Below are 26,632 nucleotides of genomic sequence, written 5' to 3' on the forward strand. Positions count from 1 at the left end.
CGATTGGATTCAAGCCCGCCCCATCACATGCCCCCTGACGGGGGGAAAATGCTCCCCTTAGACTTTAACTAACTTACTCGCACTTACAGGAAATTATGGCCAGGATTTTTCGCTGAGTGGACAGGCACCTGCCTGACTCGCTTGAGTGGAAAATGGCGCGTGATGACGTCGGGCAAGCACCCAGCAACAATTAAAAGGCCATTAACAATCCAATTGATTTAAATTTTTTGCTGCCCGTCCATCCTTACAGTTGATGGGCAGGCGCAAAGGCCAGGCGGCCTTTGCATTTTTTGCAAAACCTCATCCACAGGCGGGATTGAATTTAGTATGAAAATTTTCTTTTATTTTTTAATCACGGATTGAAACCTCATTCCACCCATGATTGAGGTTTAGCAAAAAATGCAAAGGCCACCTGGCCTTTGCGCCTGCCCATCAACTGTAAGGATGGATGGGCAGCAAAAAAATTTTAATCAATTGGATTGTTAATGGCCTTAATAGGTGACAGAGTCACATGAGGGGAAATGTTTTTTAACACCTTAAAATTCTTTATTTTTTATTTTCAAAATTGTTCATCTCTCTGAGGCAGCTCTGAGCCTCAGGGAGCTTTTCCAGTGTGCATTCGCACGCATGTGCAAAGTTGTGCGCTTGCCCCCCCCCCCCCCGCCATAGGCAGCGCTGTGTGCTGTAGCATGTATTTCACGCTGGGCAGGCCTTAATTGGCCCGCCAACATGAAATCACGGTCTGGCCCCAATCGCTAGGCGTGCCCAACGAGGGCAAAATTATGCCCTATGTTTTTGAATGTCTGAGTGTCTCTGTTAAACCACCTCTTCAACACTTTACATTGAATGTATACTTCCAAAATATATTACCTTACATTTATCCACTTTGTATTGCTCCATCCATATCTTTCCCCACTTGGTAATATGCTACTGTCTTCCTAAAGATTTTTTATAGACACTTCACAATTTGTCTAAACCCCAAATGAAAGATCACTGCGCAGGATGAAGAGTTGGTTGACAAGGAGGAAGATGAGAAAATTTAGCGGGAGAGCATAATGGCTCCAAGGAGAATTTTCATGGCAGCAAGGAAGCTAACAAAAGAGATGAGTTTTGAGAAAGCATTCCAGAGCATAGGGCATAACAGCCGAATGATTAACCTCTGATTGTTTACGGGGAAGGAAGCCGCAGTTTGATGTTTGATGAGCATAGGTTTAGGCAAGGTTCAGGAAAGATTGTTCAGAAAATATGAAGTAAGTTAAAACCTTGCATGAGGATCCTGAAACCAGTTTGTTGAAATTTAGGATGTCATTTGAATTTAGCAAGAATAGGGATGGCCAGTGTCTAGGGCTTTGTAAATGAATCCTTCAATATTTGAAAGTTCTGAGGGGTATAGATGAAAGAGATCACTGGAGTAGTAATCCAGTAGGTGGTGAAGACACCTCATCTTCATTGAATGTGAAATAAGCAGATAAAATTGCAACAGGGCGATCACATTAAAAAAAAGTTTTAACGTGTGTAATAGCATCTCATCCCTTTCTGTCAGAGGTACTGATAGAGCCCCTTCTCTATTCCCAGTTGATCTTTCTTCTCTCATTCAAAAGATCTGACTACCACTGCAATAAATTGCCTTCTTGGGGAAGCCACTGTTGTCAGTTGTTTTTGGAGTTCAAGGTTGTATTGTTATATACTTTTATCTCTTAATGTAGAGCAAAACTACTTTGAAAATGTGCACTTAAAACCAGTTAAATAACCTTGTATACTTATAGAGACTGTTTAATGTGTTGAAAAGCAAGAATGGATGTAAACAACTGACAGGAAAGTGAGGAACATTTCTCATATACAATTTTTAAGAAGCTCTGATAGATTTGCTTGGTTTCCAACCCAATGTGATTATTTAAAGACAATACAAGTAATGATGGGAAAGTTATACTTACTCTCAGAAGAGAAAATCTATACCTAATGTTTAAGATGCCTTTTTATATCGATAGCATCAGTAAGCTAACGGTTGAAATTTGATTTTTTTTTTAGTTGGGAGTAAGTTGTAATTGCTATAGAAAAATTGTTAACTATGAGAAATAACTTCCATGAGCTGCAGCATGAATATGCATTCATATTGTCTTGAGTTGTTTCATTTGCCATATTTATGTATATGTTTCTGTGTGTACCTAAATAATTAACCATTTGAACATTTACATCTTAATCTAAAATTTAAAAATATTTTTTTTAATTGTTTCCATCTGTCTTGCAAATACTATACATACCCAGGTAATTGTTTGTGGCTGTCCAACATTAATGTATGACTGTGCAGGATGAAAAACTAAGGTCAAAGTTCACACTGGCATCATATCTGTGATGTGTTTCCTTGAGGTGGAAGGAGAGGTGATGTCAGTTGACTGACAAGTAGGCAGTTTGAATGATTGTCCCACAGAATTAGTAACAGTTAGTGTATCTGTGATTGGTAATTTTTGAATGGAAAAAATTGTAGTGCTTGAGGTCGCATGCCTTTTCCTTAGTGGGGGGACAGTTGAGGTTATGTGAACATTCCAGATGTAGCAGGACTCTGTGGATTTGAAAACTGGAATTGAGATCTTAATCAGGAATTGTATTGATGGTAAAAGAGCCTGTGAATGTGACCTTAAATAGATGATAAATGGTGATTTTTTTTTTCTTAACAGTGTTCTGTTCCAAAATGAGACCTGAATTTGCATATCTTTATGTCTTTTATGCTGCTGTGGATATTTGATTCAGTTTTACTATTTTCCTCCTGTGTTTCACTGAATATCTTTACCCTGTGTCTTGTTATTTTCTTTCCCTCATAACTTGGGAATGCCTGCATTATATAAAAAATTCTTGTATTTTATTTTTTAACTGGGTGATATTGGAAAGTTGGCAGAGTGACTGATTGTTATAAATTTCAGATCTTATGTAGATACTGTCACTGGTCAATGGTTTAAATTGCTTCCAGAAATGGCCCTCATAGTTAATTCACACTGTCAACATGTTCACCTATACGATAGGGAAACCCTGGGGGTGTAACAATATTCTCCCTTATCATACAGACAATATCATATCTAATGGATGTCAGATGGGTGTTGGCTTAAGTGATCACACTGCTTTCCCAAAAACTATCATGAGGCTCAAATCAATTTCATGGTCAGTCCTCATTTGAATGCTAGCGATAAGCTAATAAGGCAGCTTGCAAATCAAGCTTGGAGGGTGGGGTGGGTGGGGGTGGGAGGATGGGAGGTGTTTCTGGGAAATCTGGCAGGTCCTCATGGGGTCAAGCCAGGAGTGGGTGTGGAAATTTAGTAGGGGCACAGAAGAGCTGGCAACAGGCTGGAAGTTTTTTGTGGAGTCAGCCAGGAGGAGAATTCATTGCTCCTCCCAATCACACAAAAAATCTTTTGGCAAGTTCCCAGAAATGTTTCTGGAGTTGCTTCTAGTGGTTGCATAGGAAATTTTTAGTTAGGCTACTTTATGGCCAGTACCAATTGGTGGAATGTACGCAGAGCACAATCTACATATTGAACTCAAAAATTGCAACTGGGCTAGGACCCTAATTAAACATTTTAGTAAGACTTCTGCTTGTTTCAGGCAGGAGCTCTGACCATTTGACATCAAGGAGCTCTAGCAAAACTGGGATCAGTGGGAATCAGGGGAAAACTCTCTGCTGGTTGGGGTCATACCTAGCACAAAGGAAGCTGGTTGTGGTTGTTGGAGGCCAATCATCTCAGTTTCAGGCTATCACTGCAGGAGTTGCTCAGGGTAGTGTCCCAGGCCCAACCGTCTTCAGCTGCTTTATCAATAACCTTCCTTTCATCGTAAGACTAGAAGTGGGGGGTCTTCGCTGATGATTGCACAATGTTCAGCACCATTCATGACTCCTCAGATACTAAGGCAGTCCATGTCCAAATGCAGCAAGACGTGGACAATATCTGGGCTTGGACTGACAAGTGGCATGTCACATTTATGTTACACAAGTGCCAGGCAATGACCATCTCCAACAAAAGAGAATCTAACTATCATCCCTTGACATTCAATGGCATTACCATCGCTGAATCCCCCACTATCAACATTCTGGGGGTTACCATTGGCCAGAAACTGAACTGGACTAGTCACATAAATATTGTGGCTACAATAGCAGGTTAGAGGCTAGGAATACTGTGGCGAGTAACTGACTTCCTGATTCCCCAAAGCCTGTCCACCAGCCACAAGGCACAAATCAGGGGTGTGATGGGACACTCTCTACTTGCCTGGATGAGTGCAGCACCAACAACGCTCAAGAAGCTCGACACCATCCAGAGCAAAGCAGCCCATTTGATTGGCATCCCATCCACAAATATTCACTCCCTCCACCACCGACGCACAGTGGCAGCATTGTGTACCATCTACAAAATGCACTGCAGAAACTCACCAAGCATCCTTAGACAGCACCTTCCAAACCCACTACCATCTAGAAGATACATGGGAACGCCACCAGCTGGAAGTTCCCCTCCAAGCCACTCACCACCTTGACTTGGAAATATATTGCTGGATCAAAATCCTGGGTCTCCCTCCCTGACAGTACTGTGGGTGTACCTACACCACATGGACTGCAGCTCACCACCACCTTCTTGAGGGCAATTAGGCATGGGCAATAAGTCTTGGCCTAGCCAACGAAGCTCACATCCCATGAACGAATAAAAAAAAACCAGCTATTGAAGATGAGGTTTCTTTTAAAGAAAAGACCTCTCCTCACTGCTTAATTTTTCAACACAAACAGCAGCAGATTTGGGCAAATGAAAACCATCCTTCTCACCATCCCATGTCTCATACATTTGGCTCCCAATGTATTTACCGATAGTTTTGAAGGATGGAACTGATAAAAGTTTTGGTAAGGTGAGGTTGATAACAAATAAAGGCTAACAGAATATCCCGGAGTTTTAAAGGAAGGAGATGAGAACTATAAGCTTCCAAAGTCCCATCGATTCAGGAACCATTCCTGTCATTGGAAAATTATGCATGTCACTCCACTATTTAAGGAAGGAAGTCAAGGAATTTCAGATTGGTTAACTTTACATCTATTGTCGGGAAATTAGTAGATTCTGTACTTAAGGAGTGAGTAACTGAATGTTAAAACTTTTCAGCTGGTCAGAGAGAGCCAGCAGGGACTTGTAAAGTGAAGGTGATACCTGAAAAACCTGAATGAATTTTTTGACGAGCTGACTAAAGTAGTGGACAGGGTAATGTCTCTTGTTGTTTGTATGGACTTCCAGAAGAACTTTAATAAAATTCCTCATAAGAGACTGTTTTTTAAAGTTGAAGCTCAGGAATAGAAGGCAAATTATTGACTGAGTTAGGAAATTGAATAAATGGCAGGAGACAGAGAATCGGGATAATGGGCGGGCATCCTAAATGGTGGAATATGCCTAGAGATGTCCTGCAGGGACCTAGACCCCCCACAATTCACTGTATTGATTAATTATTCAGATGATGGAATGGAAAACCAGATATCCAATTTTGCCACAGCACAAAAATAGGTGGTTTTGCAAGTTGTCTGGAGAGAAGCATAACATCACAGAGGAGATTAATGGGAAAATCTTTGACAAATAGATTTCTGTGGGGGCAAATGTGTAGACTGAAACTTTGGACTGAAAAAGGATGGAAGACTGCTTTCTATATGGTGAAAAGCTAGAAACAGTAGCAGTCCAGAAATACCTGGGGCAGGATCTTCCAGTTGACGAGTGGGGGTGGGGCCCGTTCGCTGACATGTAACATGACACGGGATGATGTCGGGAGTTCCACCTATCATTTGAAAATGACACTCCATGTCATTTCCATTTTCAGGTCGGCGGGGGCGCAGCCGAGTGACCTGAGTGCCCGCCAGCATGTCAACGGCCTATTGAGGCTATTGAAAAACTAATTAATTTCATTAATGGACCTGCCCATCCAACCGTAAAGTTGGCGGGCAGGCCGGGAGCCCTCACGGGCTGCAGAGAAAGCATGAAACCTCATCCACAAGCGGGGATATTTAAATGAGGGTATTTAAATTTTTATCCAATCTTTCAGTAAAATTTATGGACATGTCCCAACTCATGTGACAGTGTCACATGAGGGGACATGTCAGGGAAATTTTTGTATCATTTGTATTAAAAATTTTAATTCCGAGCCAGATCTCCCTGAGGCAGCACTTAGCCTCAGGGAGATCTGTGTGCTCTTTGGTGCGCATATGCAAAAGAGCACACTCCCATGTAAAATGGCAGTGCACCGATCAGAGGCGTGCCTGCCTGCTCCTACACACTCTCCTCCTCACCCCCCCCCCACCCACCAAAAACTGGGTGAAAATTTTTCCCCTGGGGTCCAAACACATAAGATCATTAAATTGTCACAAACAGGTATTGAAAATAAGCAAATAAGCTAAAGGAATGCTGGCTTTATATATGGACTAGAACACAAATGGTCGGAAGTAAAAATAAAAGTAAAATACTGTGGATGCTGGAAATCTGAAATCAAAACAGAAAATGCTGAAAATACTCAGTAGGTCTGACAGCATCTGTTGAGAGTGAAACAGAGTTAATGTTTCGAATCCATTATGAGTCTTCTTTGGAATGGGTGGAAGTTATGCTGCAACTATACTAAGGCTTTGTAAGACTATAGTGTGGGCAGTTTTTGACAGTGCAATTAGAATGGATATATTGGACTTGGAGGAAGCACAGCATAGATTTATCAGAATGATATCTGGATTCCAAGGGTTAAATTATTTGGGGACGTTACACAAACTAGGGTTGCATTCCTTGAAATTTTGAAGGTTAAGCAATGATTTGAGGGAAGTTTTCAAGATATGAAGGGGAACACATAGGGTAGATAGAGAGAGACCATTGTTGTTGTTTGACATTTGTTTTCTTATGTTTCTTTACTCTGATCTCAGGAAGTAGAATCCTACTGAATTGTCCTGGGAGCTGCTCCTGCTATACCCGGATGAATTACTGTAGATCATATCAGCCAGAATAGGTGTGCACAATCATTCAAGTATCCAAACTAACTTTATTTACCAGGTACACCTGGCACAGACACCCTCTAAATTCTTATCCACATGTCCCAGCCTAGTTGTCCTGTGAACATTAAACCTTGTGAGCCAGGTTTAGCTCAATAATAGAATAATAAAAAGAACTTTTCCTTCCTTTTTAAGTCCAAATTTGATGACCATACATTTGCCGCCATTGAAATTGATTTGCCAAAGTTTTGCCCAGCCACTTAATCTTCTAAATATCTCTTCTGTAATTTTATACTTCCATCTATAAAACTGTCGGTTGGGAAAGGAGCAAGGATGTCTTACTGCAGCTATACAGGGCCTTGGTGAGACCACACCTGGAGTATGTGTTTTGTTCTCCTTAGCCATAGAGGGAGTGCAGTGAAGGTTCACCAAACTGATTCCTGGGATGGAAGGATTGTCATATGCAGAGAGATTGGGCAGACTAAGTCTGTATTCACTAGAGTTTAGAAGAATGAGAGGGGATCTCATTGAAATGTATAAAATTCTGACAAGGATGGACAGACTGGAGACAGGTATGATGTTATGATGTTTCCTTTGGCTTTCCACTGGGGGGGGTGGGTGGGGTCGGGGTGGGGTGGTGGGGGGGAACAAGGGATCACAATCTCAGGGTACAGGATGGACCATTTAGTACTGAAATGAGGAGAAACTTCTTCATTGAGAGGGTGGTGAACCTGTGGAATTCTCTACCACAGAAGGCTGTGGAGGCCAAGTCACTGAATATATTTAAGAAGGAAATAGATTTCTAAACTCTAAAAGTATTAAGGGGATGGGGAGAAAGTGGGAGTATGGCGCTGAGATAGAAGATCAGCCACGATCATATTGAATGGCAGAGCAGACTCAAAGGGCCGAATGACCTACTCCTGCTTCTATTTTTTATGTTTCTATAAAATCTACAACCTGGCACACACTCTAAAAATTATAGTCAGATCTTTCAGGAGTAACATTAAGAAACGCTTCTACTACCACACACGGGGTGGTAGAAGTTTGGAACTTTCTTCTGCAAATGGCAATTGATGCTAGATCAATTCTTATCTATAAATCACAGATCTAAATTTTTTTATCAACCAAAGGTATTGAGAGATTTGAGCCAATGCGGGTAGGTGGAGTTAGATCACAGATCAGCCACGATCTCTGAATAGCAGAAAAGACTTGAGGGACTAAATGGCCTATTTCTGTACCCATGTTCCCTCTCTTTTGTGAATTTGTGTGACTGACCAGAAGTAGCAATTTCTGACATTCTTAAACATCACCTACACTGTTTTCACAACAATGTGAAAGAACAAAGAAGTGCCATTGTGAATAGCAGGTGGAACATTCACTTTTGTTTTGTTTCTGTCAGGTCAGTTTCTAGCTGCCAAAGCCTTCTGCTATATCTTAATTCTCAACACAGTTTAAGATTTGATTTCTGAAAGTCTCTGATAGACCATACTGACCCTGAATATAAGTTTTCTTTTCTTATTTTTCTTTATTCTGATCTCAGGAAGAAGAATCCCACTAGACTATCCTGGGAGTTGCTATTGCTATGCTCAATATCAACCCAAATAGGTGTTAACAATCACTGAAATATCCAAATTAGCTTTACTTGACTGTTGCACCCGGCTCAGACATTCTCCAAATTGTTATTCACATGTCCCAGCCAGTTGTACTGTGAATTTTTATTAGAGATGGCATCAAGGTCCCCCTGTGGCGGTACAGTCAGAAATCTCAAACATGATGTGTGTTAGCCTCAAAAGAACCACACTGTCCTGTTTAACTTCTACCTTGCTAATAATAAATGTCATGAAGCTGTCAGCAATATGAACACGCTTTTTGTTATTTGTATTAATTGATAACTTTTTTGTAATTTAGTTGGTTGTATTTTTTGTGGTAGTTTATCATGATCATAGAACTGATTCTTGTTTGGATAATATTTCATTGGTGGAACATATGAAAATTGTTACAATTATGAGGTTTATCAGATTATTATGTTTTGGAACTGTTTCTTTAATGTGAACGGAGGGGATCAAGTGACATGTTGTGAAGTCTGCTTGACAACAGGCCTGGAATGGTTAAAGATCAAAGGAAGGCCCAAATTGAGTTACTGGGGTGGTAGTTTAAGGTGTTTGTAGTTGGAGACAATGGCAGCAGGCTCTGAGTTCATAGTGGGTGGGCTCTGAGGGCAGAATTTTCCATTCCTGCCAGCGGTGGGTTTTAGGTGGGCAGGAGCAGAAAATTTGTACAGTTCTGGTCACCACATTACAGGAAGGACATAATTGCTCTGCAGCAAGTATAGAGGAGATTTACAAAAATGTTGCCCAGGCTTGAAAATTGCAGCTATGAAGAAAGATTAGATAGGCTGGAGTTGTTTTCCTTAGAACAGTGGAGGCTAAGGGGTGACCTAATTGAGATGTACAAAATAATGAGGGGCCTAGATAGGGTAGACAGGAAAGACCTGCTTTCCCTAGCTGAGGGGTCAGTTACCAGGGGACATAGATTTAAGGTGATTGGTAAAAGGATTAGAGGGGACATGAGGAAAAACTTTTTCACCCAGAGGGTGGTGGCTGTCTGGAAATCACTGCCTAAATTGGTGGTTGAGGCTGAAACGCTCAACTCATTTAAAAGGTACCAGGATATGCACCTGAATTGCTGTAACCTGCAAGGCTACAGACCAGGTGCTGGAAAGTGGGATTAAAATGTGCGGCTAGCTTCTCTTTTCTCTTTATATGGCTAGCGCAGATACAGTGGGCTGAATGGCCTCTTTCAGTGCCATTACCTTTCTGTGGTTGTGCTGTTCTATGGAGATGGGGAAGGATGAGGTCCACTGTGGGCATGGGGACATCAACAGTGATGGGTTCTGGTGGGAGGGTTAGAATGTCAACCAAATACAGTGGGATAGGATAACTTGTGGGAGGCCAGAAGATAACTGGAAGGTGCTCTACCTCCACACTGCTGGATTCCAAGAAGATTGCAGGGACCCGAACACTGACGGGAGAGCGTCGAAGCTGGTCTCAAAATAAAAATGCATCACCACCATCTTGAAGGCCCAAAGTTGTTTCGTACTTTGAATTTAAAACTGGAAAAGAATTTGCACGGCGGGGGAGTGGGGGAGGTCTGAGTCAGTGTGGGAGGAGCCTGGGGGTGCACTCGGGGGCCCTTTCAGGGGGCATCCTCAAATTGCTTGGAATCTCGACATTGAAATATAGTCAGAGCTGTTAGAAAAGAGAAAGACTTCCCTGAGAAGGTGTAGTTTGCCCTTTGGTGGACTTCAATGAGAGACTGCAGCAGACATTGGCTTCACAATGCAGTCGCTCCTTTTGAGCTTTAGTAGAGCGGTTTGTGAGAATGGAAAATGCAGGCATCCGTTAAGGAAACAACTGCTGCATATCTGCCAGATCATCAAAGAAACCCACTAATGTGCTTTCTCGAATTAGTATGGATCACAGGCCAAAGGTATCCAATCATTGCTGAAGTGCAAGTTGAGCTTGATCAGTATACAAGGTAACAGATTGCGGGTGTGCCTTTGATAAGGTGGCACATCTCATGAATGTGCCCACCCTCTCCCAACCTCTGTGGGATTGATGTGTCAATTATCAGGTTTGGCACCTTGGTCATGTAGATCTGTGAATGTACACCTTAGCTACAAGGCTGTATCAGTGAGAAGCTGGTAGCACAGACACAGCTCTAGGGCATGAGGCTCATCATTATGTGAAGTTCACATTCAATGAAGCTGTCCAGGCTGCTAGATATCTGGGCTTTGCAGCTATCTTAAGCTTCCCTAGAGTACAGGGAGCAATCTATTGCACACATGTGGCATTGAGAGCTCTGTGGCAACAGCCCCTGATTGTCATTAGCTGGAAAGAGTTCCACTCCATCAACGTTCAACTGGTGTGGGATCATCAGAAGCACATCATGGACATTTGTGCCAGGTACCCTGGGAGTTCCCATGACTCATACATCCGGAGACACTCCCAGGCGCCTCACATATTTGAGGGGCTTCAGTTATTATAGGGATGGTTGCATGGAGATGAAGGCTGCCTGCTCATACAATGGCTCATGACACCGTGCTTGGTCCACTGAGTCAGTCAGAGGAGAGATACAGCATGGCACATCAGGTGACACGATCCATCATTGATCAGACCATTGGCAACCTGAAGCTGGGCTTCTGATGTTTGGACCACTCAGGTGGGGCTCTGCAGTACTCTCCAGAGAGGGTGTCCCGCATAATCGTGGTCATTTGCACCCTTCACAACCTGATGCTTCAAAAAAGAGATCCCTTGCCAGAGGGAGACATGAAGGAGGCTGACAGCTCCTGGGAAAATGAAGAGCAGGATGGGCAGGAACCTGAATTGGGAGATGAGGGTCCATTTCCACATGAGGATGCCATTGAAGAAGCATGATGTGGAAGATGTGCCCGTGCCACACTGATAGCCACAAGATTCCAGGAGCATTAAGGACACAGCCACCTTCCTTCTGTCCCTTAGTGCCATGCCAGTGCACTGAAAGGCCTTTACAACCAGTGACGTTGAGAGCAAGTTCAGCATTTGGAGTTGCACCTTCAACCCTCATGATTCACTAGGCCCTAATATTTGGAAATGTCAGCAGTGAACCCTGTATTTGTGCATTCTGGGAAGTGAAAGTGGGCACAACAGTACAAATGCTGCGTCAAAGAACGATGCAGTCATCGCCACCTTGGTGAGAACCTATCAGCAGACACTGAAATGCACGCATGGTTGGAGAGAGCATCATGGCTGCAGGTCTTATGCTTTGGCACTACCAGTGAAGGCAGCCTTCTCAATTGAACAGACCATTACAGCTACCCTTTCAAGGCTAGTGAGGACGGCTAACTCCATGCTATTTTATAAGAAGTTTGGTTACTAATGCATTTTGCTTCCAGTGAAGAGTTTGACATATCTCCTTGACATAACACAAGGGTAGAGTAACTATCACGATTCAGCTACACATCACATGAATGTGACGCTCACAAAGGGTGGCAAACATCGAGTGGGAGCATGGTTCATCCTCACAATAAGAGGGCACATAGATGCATATGTACGAAGCTTTCAGATGATGAGACAATTCTCATCAATGGCAAATGTATTTACAAAGGTGCATGAAATAAACAGTGATTGAACATCTGTGACCCAGAAGTGATGTCAAAGCTTCTTAACTTTTCTAACCCTACCGCTATGTCTAGGTGCATCCGCAGCAGAGGCAGAGGCAGCCTTCTGACTGCTATGCCCCGTTGTCTTTCATGACTTTGGTGGGCATCCTCTAGAGGGCCCCAGCCTGCTTTCGGTGCCCTGCTGTGGGGAAGCTGTACCTTCCTCGACCTGTACAGCTGGAGATGATGGGGCCACAGGCAGGGGGTATTGGGCTAGGCTGGACACTGTTGGAGTCATCTGGATGGATGGCCCTGGGATCTCCAGTTGCTGGTCCTCTCACCTGTGGGTGCCAGAGGGCCCCTGCCTGACCCCCTGAGGAGAAGGGGCTCCTGGAGGGAGGTAAAACTGATGGATCCCAACAATGCCTATAACGATGGGATGCAGGTCCAAGCACAAACCTGGCAGGATCTGCGGGACCAAAGTCTCCAAGGCAGTTGCCACCCTTTCCATGGAGACTTTGAGGCGCTTCCATGTCAGAGCCATGACATCAGCGCGAATGTGGATGGACTCCTCCATCCTTCATTCTAATCTGTTGACTGCCTCTCGCAATTCTGCCTGAATTTCCGCTGCCTGTTGTTACATTTCCAGCATGTGTAAAATGGTTGATTCCAGAGGCTCATCATCAGACTCAGACTCAGTAGGTGCCTGACCTCCAGAAGTCCCCCAAGTGTTAGGGCTGTCACTGCCTCCGACTGCTATGGAGATGTATCAGTGAGGTATTCCTCAGAATGTGAACCCAAGCCTGCTTAAAAATTAGGACACATTGGGGTGTGTGTGTCTGAACTGGTGGAGGGTGCAGGTGATTGCTAATAGCTCCTCAGTTTCCACGTCTGAGGTGGCCTGAGGGCTGGGCTTATGTTGGGTTTGGAGCTCTGTCTGGACGTGGTGCCTGTAAGAGAGAGCAGATAGATTTCGTTCATGAACAGGCTAAATACAACATTGCATATCACTTACTGAGAAAGTCAAATGTTCGTATGGAGGTATGTGGTCAACTCATGAAGGGTTCATCCATACTGGCTTGCTGGGACAGGCCAATCTCACCTTCCCCAGAGGAGTGATCTCTGCCCTCGCCCGCCAGCTCTGCAGCATCCTCGAATTTGGACAGCTCCAGGATGTTGGTCCTTCCTCTTCCAGACTGAGATCTCTTACTCTTGTGAGCAAGCTTGGCCTGCATGAAGACAAATGGATGGAATGTGATGGGAAGAGATGGAGGAAATGTTGGGAAGCATGTATGCCTGCTGTGTGTGGTGAACCCTCCCCAGTAAGGGTTAAGGATGGAGTTTGTGCAGCGTGATAGATGAGATGCTGGTGGTAATAAAGAGCCCATGAGACAATCAGTGCTGATGTGTCCCTCGCTGATATTGTATGAGATCCCTGAGCAGTGTACCTCTTTGAGTGCACGATGCCAAAATGAGAGTGTGAGATAGGAGTGAGGTGAAGGTTGACTTACCCTGGTGGAGCGGATGAGATCATTCATCCTCTTCCGGCACTGGATTGCATTTCTCAGGCGGGTGCCCCACGAGGTGACCCCACTTGCAACTGCCTCCCAGGCTGTTGAGGTGAGACGAGGGGGCCCCTGGAGTCACCCTTGAGCAGAGGACACCCCAGTGCTGGCGGACTCCTAGGACGGGGGCCTCAAGAGAGTCATTACTGAACCTTGGTGCAGTTTTCTTCTTGGATGCAGCCATATCGAGATGGCTCCTCACACAGCTGGACTGGAAAGAGCGAATATGTGTGTTCGGGTGGTGTTTAAATGTGCCCAGACCTTCAACGCTATTAGATCACAGCGGGGTGGATAAATAAGTGCCCGTCCTGCCATGTGATTTGGAGAACTACTCACCGATGCATATTTAATGAGCTTCTGAGTGTGAAATTGGGTGCTATTTCCTGTCCTGCTGCCCATTGGGAAGACTGTCACGAAACCTGCCCACCACCACACTTAGTCTCAAAAATAGAAAATTCTGCCCCAAATCTTTGATAGTCATAATGTTGGAAGTATTGTGTGTAAACAGTTGTACTGTAAACTGTCCACATACTTCTAAACTGAATGAGAGTTGGTAGCAAGAATAGGCATTCAGCATTTCTATCCAGATGTAAGGCTAATATGTTTCACATTGCCATATGAAAGGAGTTAGAGGAAGACATTTTTGAGATCAGGTTACAGACTTTCATACAAATCAATGAGTATCATAGATAGACAGCAGTTTTGTGTGGTCAGCAGAGAGGAGATACAGCTTAGGCTTTGTGAAACACCACAGCCGGATTTGGGAGGGAGATTGTCTCTAGTTGAAGAGACATATCCCGCAACCATCTAAGGATTCAAGGAGTTTTGTCTTGGCATGGTCAGAGGAGAAGAGTCATCAGGACAGGCTTTACTGCTGGTTGTGCATTTAAGGAACTCTCTGAAAATGAAGGGAAGCACCTTGAGGCGGTCACTCAAAGTTACCCTTGGTGAAAAGGCAAAATGCGAACCCATTGGAAGTTGGGAGCACTGTTTGCACTCTCTACAGAATTACAGTCCTTTTAGTAATGCGTGATAAGTATAAAAGGGGAATGTCCCTTTCTGTAGTATAAGTATAAATTGCCTACAAAACAAAAATAGGGTTTAACCAGTAGTGCTTTTTTAGTCATTTGTTACAGCAAAAGTTTTAAACCATGGGATCTTTTCGTGCCATTCTTTCAGCTATTAACTAGAAGTCCGTTTTTTAAGTTATTGGTCTCAATGGGAATGGTAATAAAATCTAAATCTAAGAGAAAAATGTGAGCATTTTCAATACATTTTGAAATTTTCTAATACGAGTTTGAACAAAATAATAGGATTGTTTTGCATTTTGTAAGGAAGCTATTATATTTGGATATGTTTTACTCTAAGTACTCTGTGGATATTAAAAACCTCCATAGGAAACTTCACAAATAGCAGTTTGTAACGGGCACAACTAGGTTTTTGCAAAGCTTCTTTTGTGCACTGATGACAAATTATAACCCAATATAAATTTGTTGACAGTAGTAAACTTTAGGAATCGGGCATTGAGATCTGTAAAGTTTAGTCTGCAAGCCTGACCCTGAGCTTCTGGTCTCCTTTCATTTTAATTTGCTGCCCCTCGTGACCCCTTTGTCCTTGGTAACTTGCACATTTCAAAGAAATTCAATGCAATGTGGAGGAACAGCACCTCATCTTTCAATTAGACACTTTATAGTCTTTTGGACTCAACAATTTCAAGTCATAACTCTGGCCCCATTTTGTCAGATAACAGCTGTTGTTAATGATTCTGCTATTTTTATTTACCCCTCCTCTAAACCCATTTTTTGTTTCTTTGCCTCTCCCATTGCTTTGCTATTTTGCCTTGCATCTGATCATAGGCCTTATCTTTCCCTTTGTTCCCTTTCCCTGCCTCTGTAACTCTTTCAAGTACAAACCCATTTCCATCTGTTTCAGATGAAGTTACATTGTTTCATAGTTTGCCATTGTGAGATTTGAACTCTTGATCTTTGGGTTACAAGCCCAGTACCATAACCACTTGGCTATTTAGGCCAAGCTTTCCCTGCCTCTGTAACTCTTTCGAGTACAAACCCATTTCTATCTGTTTCAGATGAAGTTACATTGTTTCATAGTTTGCCATTGTGAGATTTGGATTTCAGATGAAGTTACATTGTTTCATAGTTTGCCATTGTGAGATTTGAACTCTTGATCTTTGGGTTACAAACCCAGTACCATAACCACTTGGCTATTTAGGCCAAGCCTTCCCTGTCTCTGTACTTGCTTTAAACCTGTTACATCTCTAAGCATTTCCGGCTTTGGCAAAAGGTCATTGACCTAAACGCTAACTCTACTTCTCTGCTCACAGATGCTGCTTGACCTGCTGAGTATTTCCAGAACTCTGCTTTTATTTCAGATTTACAACATTCAAATTACTTTGCTTTTGTATCACTGAAATTCTATTGGAAAGTCTTTTTTTTCCTTTTTGTGGTCCTTTTGCCTTTAAGAGCAAACTTTATCGGATAAATGATCACAAACCAATCTGAGGTTACTTTCAAACTGTAGAGGTTTTGATTTTTAACAGCTGTGTTAGGCCTTTAATCATATATTATCTTTTAGAGCCGTTTCCGAGCATATGTTAATTGGCTCCTTTCTGTGACAAATTATGAACACTTACTTTGATGAGGTTCAACTGTGATCATGTTGGAGTCAAGTAAGAAGACTTTCCAGCCCCTGCTGGTTCCCCAAACCACTACAAACAGCTGCATGACACTGTAGTGCTGAGTAATGACAGGATTTAGGCTGATCTAACTTATGTACAGATTTTCCACAAGATATCTACAGCCTTTCAGTATTAGAGTTGTGGGTCCCTTTTGTCTTTTTTGCAAAACGTGGTTCATTCTAACAAACGTCTTAAAGTCCATGTGTAAAATATGACAGTGTTCTGTACTTTCTGTGCCAGACTGTGACTTGCTTGGGTGACTACAGCAACAACAACAACAACTTGTATTTATTCGGATCCTTAACATAGAGGTCTACAGCACAGATAAAGGCCCTTCAGCCCATGTCCCAGATGCTTCACAAGAGTGTTACATTTTTTAAAATGACACCAAGCTAAATAAAGATATTAGGATGGATGACCAAAAGCTTGGTCAACCAGGTAGGTTTTAAGGAGTGTCTTTAAGGAGTAAAGACAGACAGAGAGGTGGAGAAGTTGAGAGAGGGAATTCCAAGAATTATTTTGCTTTTCATTACTAGGATGCGAGTGTTGTGACAAGGCCAACATTTGTTGCCCAACCCTACCTGCCCTTGTGAAGGTGGTGAGCCACCTTCTTGAACTACTGCAATCCATATAGCTTAGGTAGAACCACAGTTCTGTTAGGGAGAGAATTTCAGGTTTTTGACCCATCAACAGTGATATAGTTCCAAGGCAGGATGGTGGGTGACTTGGAGGGGAACTTGCAGATGGTCACATATTCAAAGTTTGCTGAATAAAGATAGGTAACATTGTAAGGAGTGTAGATGGAGGCATAACATTGCAAGAAGATATAGTAGATTAAGTAAATGGGCAAAGCTTTGACAAGTGGATTTTAATGAAGGCAAATGTGAGGTCATCTACTTTCAACTTGAACAGTAATACTTTCTAACTGGTGAAAAGCTGGAAGCAGTGGACATCCAAAAAATACTTAGGAATCCAAGCACACAGATCATGGATGTGTCATGAATGGGTACAAAAAAAATCAAAAAGGCCAATGGAATGCTGGCTCTTATATCTAGAGTACCAGAATACAAGTGAGTGGAAGTTACACTAAAACTATACAAAGCCCTGGTTAGACTACACCTGAATTACTGTGAGCAGTTCTAGGTACCAGACTTCATGAAAAATATATTAGCCTTGGAGAGTACAATGCAGATTTATCAGAATGATATGTGGACTCCTAGATTTAAATTACGAGGTTCTATTCCCTCAAATTTAGGAGATCAAAGGATGATCTGATTGAAGATTTCAAGATATCTATGGGAACAGTTAAGATTGATAGAGAAAAACCACTCATGCCATTTGGGGAGTTTAGTACTAGGGGCCATAGTCTAAAAATTGGAACTAGAGCTTTCAGGAGTGAAATTGGGAAACATTTCAGCACACAGAGGTTAGAAATGGAAATTGACTCTAGGTCAACTGTTAACTTTAAATCTGCGATCGATAAATTTTTGTTAACCAAAGATATTGAGATATGAGGGAAAGATGTGTTAATGGGATTAAGTTGCAAATCGGCCATGATCTCAATGAACGGCAGAACAGGCTTGAGGGACTAAATGGAAAATTTAATTAAAATGTTCCTATGCTACTATATTTGCTTGTGTACCATGGAGCTGTATTTGTTTAGCAATATTTCTATTTTATGTTCATCTTCAACATGTTCCATCTACCCTGCATTACCTTGGCGGCCAAAATTTTGTTTCTGAGACAGAGTGGTGGATTCAAGATCCCTTCAGGATTTAAGCATATAATCCAGGTTGACAGTTCCGTTAAGCACTCTGGAACTTCTCCATTGTTGGCCGTAGTGCCCTTTGAATGGCTTGATTCAAGGTCATGTCGGCCTCTTCTACAAGTTCAGGTGAAAAGTACAAAACCCCATTATAGTATTTGAAGAACAACAGGGATTCCTTCTGGATAATATTCACCCTTTAACCAAAGCCACCAAAAGAAACCTAGGTTAAGTGGTCATTCATCTCATTGACACTTGCTGTGTGCAGAGTGCCTAACACTACAATGGTTGAAAGGTAATGCATTGAATTTGAATTGGGCTTGGCATGCTCTGAGATATAAGGCATGGAAGAAATTCAAGTTCATTTTTTGTATTTACTGGAAATGAAAGAATGCGTGTTTCCAAAACATTTGTAAAATCTAAATCTAGTACATTGTATATTCATCATCAGAAAACGTTTCTTCATGATTTGGTAAATATGATACATGCAGGAATATTATGTATCCGCTCAAACAAAATGTGTTGTTTTTAGTAAAAACCCTCTCTTCCTATTAGCCTTGGCACAGTAGTACTTTTGCTTCTGACTCAGAAGATTGTGAGTTCAAATCTCATTCCAGTACTTGAGCAGATAAACTCAGCCGACTATTTAGCGCAGTACAGGGGGGCTGCTGCACTGTTGGAGATATTTTTTGGATGAGATATTAGAATAATTCCCTGAATGCCTGGATCTAAAAAATCCTATAGCATTATTTGAAGCAGAGAAAGGCATTCTTGCATAACATTTATTGCACAACCAACACCACTAAAACAAATTATCTGCTCGTTTATCTCATTGCTATTTGTGAGACCTTTCTGAGTGCAAATTGGCTGCTGTGTTTGCCTACATTATAATAGTAACTACATTTCGAAACTACAAATGAGTATCACAATAACAAACCCACTTGTGGTGTTCACTATAATGGGATTTAGCAATTTTCTGCATTATCAAGATAAAGAAACAAGCAATTTCAACTGAACACCATTAGAGAGAGTTTCATGTTTTGTGCTTTTCTCAATGCACATTATTTCCATCTTAATCAATCCAAAAAGATCCTTGAATAGAGGTAACAACTGTGTGACGTTCTACACAGTTGCCATTTCCTTTCTGAATTTGTCCAGTGAAGAGATAATGACCCGAATCTTCCAATATAAGGAGTGGCAGATGGCTCAACTTAAGTTGCTGACGTGCCTCGGGACCCTGAGGCAGCCCCAATGTGCACACATGTGTGGTACTTACACAGGAAGTTTAAACTTCTGATTGCTAGCTACACGCTGCCTGGACTGCTGCATGATTACCTATGGCAGTGGGATCAGATGACCCGAACCACTGAGGCTTGATTTGTTTGCACTATACTTACCCTGGTTTTTACTCAGATTTACTCAGGGCTTTTCCTAGCAGGTGTAATGCCTGCTTAGGACTGCAGCTCAAAGTAAATCAGTTGGATGGTCAAATAACTCCAGCATCATGGCGACATGACATTGCTCAGCCCTGATTCCTGTAATGCTTACCCACTGACCCCTGCCACGCCCATCTATGCTCAATCTCCAAACTTGCAACCTTCTATCCCTACCCCCATGCTCGCAACCCAGGACAATGTTAACCCTCTGAGCAAAGTTCACTCCCTCCCCCCATCCGACTCACCTTCCGAAATCCCTGGCTCCTGTCTGGCCAATGTCGGAAGAATCAGCATGCTCAGGGTGCATGGCGAAGGGATGAGCATTTTTAAGAGATGGGGAGGGTCAGCCTCTGTGGGTGAGGTGAACATTGCAGTGGGGTGAGGAAGGGGGTGAACATTGTCAGGGGTTTAGGGAGCCGGTGAGCATGACTGTGGGTTGAAGGAGTGGGCGTGCGTTGTCAGGAGGTGAGGGGGTGGTGAACACTGTTGGGGGTTAAGGGGGGTTGAACACTGTTGGAGGTGAGGGAGTTAGCATTGTTGAGGGTGAGGGAGGGTGAACACTGTTGGGGTTAGGGAGGGGTGAGCACTATCGGGATGAGAGAGTGAGCATTGTCAAGGGGTGGGGGGGATGAGCATTGTTGGGTTGAGAGGAGGAAGAAGCATTGTCAGGAGGTGATGGGAGGTTGAGCATTGTCAGGGGTGAGGGATGGGGTGAACATTGAGGGGGGGCTGGTGGGGTGAGTGGGTGAGAATTGTCGGGCAGCAAGGCTGTGCAGTTTTGGATATTGTCAGGTCCATTTAAAAACTCTGCAAATTAATGAACTGAAGACAGGACTTAAGGGGTGCATCTTCAGGTCATGATGAAAGAGGAGGCATAACTTTGCTGGAATTACACCCACCACTTGACCTCCTGACTCTACTTGGTACTGGATTCAAACTGGGAACACCTGCCCCACTGCTGACCAGAAGACCTGGGCCATTGAATTCTGTACTTCTTAAGTCCTTGTTACCTTCCTCGGTTCAAAATTTATTATAGTTGCTCGTGTAGGGGATTGTTTTTCTTCAAATTCAATTGCCTATAATTATAGGGGAGGTGTTGGGGTAGTGGTATGGTCACTAGATTGGTAATCCAGAGACCCAGGGCAGTGCTCTGAGGACCCGGGTTCAAATCCCACCAGATGGTGGGATTTGAATTCAATAAAAATCTGGAATTAAAAGTCTAATAATGACCCTGAAACCATTGTTGATTGTTGTAAAACCCAACTGGTTCACTAATGTCCTTTAGGGAAGGAAATCTGCCATCCTTACCTGGTCTGGCCTACACATGACTCCAGACCCACAGCAATGTAGTTGACCCTTAAATGCCCTCAAGGGCAATTAGGGATGGGCAATAAATACTGGTCAGCCAGTGACACCCACATCCCAAGAGCAAATAAAAAATATTTTTGATTCTAAAATTCCAAGTGAATCACATTCCTTTCTAACAGGTGGCATCTCCTTTTTTTTGATCCCCATTTCCTACATCTAACATGTTTAAAGCAGCTACCAAGACACCTTGCTGACGTGCATGGTTTGCAAAATGTTGAGCTGATTTTGTTTTAATTACTGGTCATGCACTCTATCATCTCCCTCAGTAGGAACTTTCAGTGTCATGATTTGTAGCACTGAATGATGCCCTGGTTCATGTACTGTAAAACACGTTGCATTATGAGAGAGGAAGTACAAGGCAACTGATTTCAGGTCTTTAACTTGCAGAAGTACAGAACCATTATCTGTGACCAGCAGCACTTTGGAGTTTTGAGATGGTATTTTTCTGTGCAAGGATCTGATCGAAACTTTGTTGTTTTTTCTACCAGCAGCGTCTTTACGTTTCTAAAATAGCTCCGTTTTGCTGCATTTTTAAAAATGGGGCATCCAATCGGTTCCATCATGTTTTCTCCTAGTAGGAGAATAATTGCTGTATCCTTTGTTTAGTGCCAGCACAGGCATCATAAGCAATGCCTAGGCATTTATTGAGAAAGAGTTGGTAAGAAATGCCCAGCTTTGCTGCAGTCATAAACGTCTTTGTTTCCAAAAGAGATTGTAAAACACTTGGAGCCATGCACTTACGCTCGCCCCAAAATTTCACCAACTGTCTAAAATTTTAAATCATGCTGCAACTTAAAGTGATCCAACCATCCATTTGAACATTTGAAGTTTTCAGACAAAAGAATAGACAACATTTTCAGCCTTTGCATGTAACACATTGCTAATTGACACTGGCTATTGTTCTTTCTAGCTGTTTTAAACCAGCGATAGAATCTTACTTCACGATCTTCATGAATCACAGTAGAGATTTCCTTTCTCTGAATTGCTGTTTCATCTTTGCTAATAGCAAACTTGATTTTACCTGTTCTGGCTCACACCATTGCAACAGTGCACTTTGCTAAGCCAAGCCTTTGCAGATTGTTGGATGTGATTTTCTTTATGACCAAAGTCATTAATTGTTTGAATTTTACTTTTCAGAGGCAAGTAACATCACTTACCATCTTCATCCACATGTCTGTTTCCTCATTGCCTCCCCACACCCATAGCCATGTTTCATTTTGTGTGTGGGCCAGTTGATCAGGCAACAAATGCATGCATCTTGTGGGATTTGCACTTCAATTGGCTCTCTTTCAATTGTTTAAATTCCAGCATTGTGCCGCGATCAACCCTGCTTAAGTGTTTGTTGTAGCAGGACTGAAGTCCAATGGAAAAAAATTGATTCATGCCATTCAGATCATTGTAAGCATGGTTCATTATAATGAAAAACAAAAGCAAAATACTGTGGGTGCTGGAAATCTGAAATAAAAACCGAAATGCTGGAAACACTCAGCAGGGTCAGGCAGCATCTGTGGAGAGAGAAACAGAGTTAAAGCTTCAGGTCAATAACACTTTGTCAGAGCTGGGGAAAGATGTTGATGAACTGAATCCCATGAGGCGAGTAGCCAGTTAACCTCATTAAGAGCCTATTGAAGCACTTTCAAAGGAGGCCAACTAGGATCTTTCAGTTGGCTTGCAGTTTTCCAACTCAATGGTGGCAGGCACTTGCTAGCAGGCTGGAGGGGGAGTGGGGAGGGTGGTGGAAGGACAGTGCTCCAGATGGGCCTACCAGCCTGGATGGTGTGCCCTGTAGAGGGATTCTTCGCCCCCCCCACCCCACTGTGTTGATTTTCTTCTACTTTTTAATTATAATTTTTTAAAAAATTGATGATAAAGCTATGTCATTTTGAAGCGCGATTTCAGTTATATACCCTTTACTGTCGCCTGCTGCTCTGGAAGGCCTCTTATTGGCTCTCCAGCTTCAAGAGCCCACTTGCCTCACCTAATTGGATGTGGAAACCTGTAACCAAGTCAATTAAGCAGTGAGTGCCATCCCCCTGCCCCCACACCACCACCCCCCCGCCCCCACCACCCCCTGCACCTTCCCCTGCCCCCCATCCCATAAGGGGTGCAGTTGGAGAACCAAAATCTGATGTGACTTCTGTTTCCCAGCCCCCAGCATCTGCAGTGTTTTGCTATTGTATCAATTTTTCAATTGTTACAAGCTGCTTTTTAGATCTTCCTCTTAACAACACCTTTGGTTCTTCCTTTGAAAAACCTCTTAAAAAGATGACTTTCTGTGTGCTGTTGCATCTTTTAATCTGTTCAATCTTGTTGGTGTCTCCTTTCCCCTTATACTGCACTCAGATTCTTTTACACGATGGGACTATGTAAATGCAAAGACGTTGTTCTTTGTTAAAGAATATGAAGTGAACTCTTCATCCATAACATTCTGTATTGTAGTAATGACATAGTTCATACAAATTAAGAGGCTTTGAGGGATTTTAAAGAATATTCAGAAGTCTTATTAATGAGGAAATGCTGAATTTTCTAATCACATTGATTTCAAATGCTTGACACCGCTGCTTCATAGTTGAAAGTGTCTTGTCATTGTAATAGAAGCCACAAGTTATAATATCCCCTAGTTTAAGAAACAAACTTAACAATGGTGCTTGTCTGATGTCTGATGGACTTGCTAAAGTTGTTAGATGAAAGTCATTCACATAGGCTAGAATCTTCGGGTTGCCCCCACTCTCTGATGTATAAAATAACATGCGGTAAAATTGGGTGTGCGTCCCAATGTCCCTGCGCGTCATTCAGACCCTAAGTTCAGCGGGCGTGCAACGGAGTTGACTGCGCATCCGCCGACTATCAAAGGCCATTTAAATATAAATTAAAATTATTAACACAGCTGCCCGTCCAACCTTAAAGTTGACGGGCAGGTGAAGACCCCAGCCAGCCTTCGCATTTATCATGAAACCTCATCCATGGGTGGGATGAGGTTTCATGAAGGTTTTTAAACTTTATTAAAAATTTTCAATAAAATTCATAGACATGTCCCAGCTCATGTGACACTGTCACATGAGGGGACATGTCTTAAATTTTTTTTCCCTTTAATATCAAACTGATCTCCCTGAAGCAGCTCTGTGCCTCAGGGAAATTTCTGTGCTCTTTCGCGAGAAAGAGCGCAAGCCCTGACTCAGCCTCCTCCCCCTGCCCGTACAGGGAGCACTCAGCGCTTCCGGGTGTGCGTCACACTGGGTGGGCCTTAATTGCCCCACCCAGCCGCCCATGTAAAATGGCGGCGCGCAGCTGATCGCGGGCAGTAATCGGCTGGGTACCCGCCTGCGCCACTCCCATCCACCCACCCACCCCCCCCACCGACGGGGAGAAAATTCTCACAATAAAGTAATTACTGATACAGTGTTATGAGAGGTGAAATTTTTCAGCTGTTTCAGAACCTAAATAATGGATGTTCTTGCATGGTTTTACAGATTTGATTTGTACTGACATACTTACAAATTTTTGATTTTCTGTTATATAATCAGATTATGAAAATATAGTACGTCAGTATGGATTTTACAGGTAGTTGGCAAATGAGGCCCAGCCTTCGAAATGGCTCAAGCCTCACAGCAAGGACTTCTAGTAGATCCAAGTCTGCCTAAAATTAAAATCACCCTCCAACTCTATGATTTCTCTCCAACCACTAAGTGATTGACTCAGAACTGCAGGATGTCAGTTTAACATTACAGTCTAATTATTCAGCTCAAACTGGCTACATAACGCAGACAACATTCCCATGGTCCCAGAGATTTGTACTAAAGTATTCCAAAGAGTATTTGATCATTTATGTCAATACTTATCTTCTTAATCGTCAGTCTCATTCATAGCCAGATAATTGGCCAGCTTCTTATTGAATGAGTTAATCAGCAGAGCACTAATTGCTTTAGATGGGCGTCCATATTACAGGGCTGACAATGTGGTTACGATACAGTGACACCGAGACTGCTGCTCCCTCGGCTCTTTTTGCACTTGCGCAGAAATGCGATGCCCTCACTTAGTAATGAGAGGTCAGCTCATTTTACTGTTTTAGTGGGACTCCTGAAGCACAATGCATGATATACTGTGAGCACTATGGGGGAATGGGATGATGGAATGTCAGGTTTCAGCAGTTGGTGAAGGACTGACGGATGCTTGTGGAGAGTCAGGATTTTTTTTATTGGATGAGTGCAAAGTCTGCCTTTCCATTATAGCTTTGCTAACGGACAGTAAGCCACTGCGTTTACAGGCTTTGGTACCAATCTGAATGATCATATATTTTGCCAGAAGCTGGAGCAAAGCAAGGATAGCCGCTATAAAGGAGTGTGCCACCTGGGTTCATTTTTTTCCCCCTCTTTCACTACTCTTTCCTAAAACACTCATGTGTGGACCACCGCTCTGGTACTCCCATCATATTATTGGTAAGCCCCCAGTTTAAATATTTATATCAATAAACCATGGCCAGGATTTTATGGCCCTTCCTACCCAGCAGAATATTATGTCCCGCCAAACTGAATGGAGATTTAAATGGCTCGCCGTGTCCACTGGGCGGTTCGGGTTGGGGGGGTGTTGGTGGGGTGGTGGAGACATGCCATAAAATCCTGGCCCTTGTGTACAATAGGCCTTGTGCCAGATAATGCAGGTTATTTCTGCATGTGGCCCATAACCTAAACTTAAACTGTCTCAGGCTCTCAAGTTGAAGAGAGCAGTATATAGAACACTCACCCAATGTTTTTTTTTTTGCTTCTTAAAATTGTAACTTATATGAGCGTTAGCATGATAATATTCTATGGAGTAATTTTCTTTCAAACTCTCGATTCATTCCTCATGTCTTTTAGCTCTGCAATCATTGTGTAACTTAAATAGCATGTTCACATCAATACCATCCATACCTGCCTGTGTTTTAAAGATTTAGATCTTGTATAATTTCCATCTTCTGTGCAAAATTATCCTTGTCAGTCTTCTACATACTTTCCAAGTCATCAATAGCCTTGAATGTAAAGTGTTTAAAACTGCACTTAAGATTCTAATATGGACCTACCGATAACTTATTTTATGGCTTTTGACAAAATCCCTCAATAATCATCTGAGTTCCTATTGCCAAAACTCTTATGCTTGTATCCTTCTCTACATCAAGTCACACTCATCCATTACCCATGTCTTTACTGGCCTATTTTAGTTGCTAGTCCCCCGTGCCTCAAATTTAAAATTCTCATTCTCATATTTAAACTCCTTCACAACCTTACCTTTCACAACCTCTGTAACAGCATTCAGACCAACAGCATCTCTCCTAAATTCTGTTCTTCTGACGTTGACATCTTATGCATCCCCATTCCCTCCACCTCATGCCTTAGCCACCTAGGGACCACATTTGGCGTTCTCTCGCTCACCTAAATCCCTTTGCTTCCCCTCCCCACTTTATTTTCCTTCTTTAGAATTTTCCTTAAAAGTATTTGTTGACTCCTCCTAACATTTCCTCCTTTGTTGCATCATTCAGTTTCTTCCTTATACCTCTGTGAAGTGCCTTGGGACATTTGTTACATTCAAGGTGATGTGCAAGTTGCTTGTCATTAACAACAGCCTTAAATTGGCTGAATATTGCACCTGCCATTCCTTGTCCCAATTACTTAATTTTCACAAATCATTTAGAATGTTATCAAATCCTTCTTAAACCA

The 26,632-nt window shown here is 42.6% G+C and overlaps 1 protein-coding gene across 4 annotated transcripts in view; it reads left to right on the plus strand.

The window, feature by feature from the left end:
• Positions 1–26,632, plus strand: part of mef2cb (myocyte enhancer factor 2cb) — a 277,190-nt gene that overhangs the window by 31,740 nt on the left and 218,818 nt on the right. The gene's annotated exons all lie outside the window — the stretch shown is intronic.

The sequence above is a fragment of the Carcharodon carcharias genome, chromosome 4 (assembly GCF_017639515.1).
Source record: "Carcharodon carcharias isolate sCarCar2 chromosome 4, sCarCar2.pri, whole genome shotgun sequence".
NCBI lineage: Eukaryota > Metazoa > Chordata > Chondrichthyes > Lamniformes > Lamnidae > Carcharodon > Carcharodon carcharias.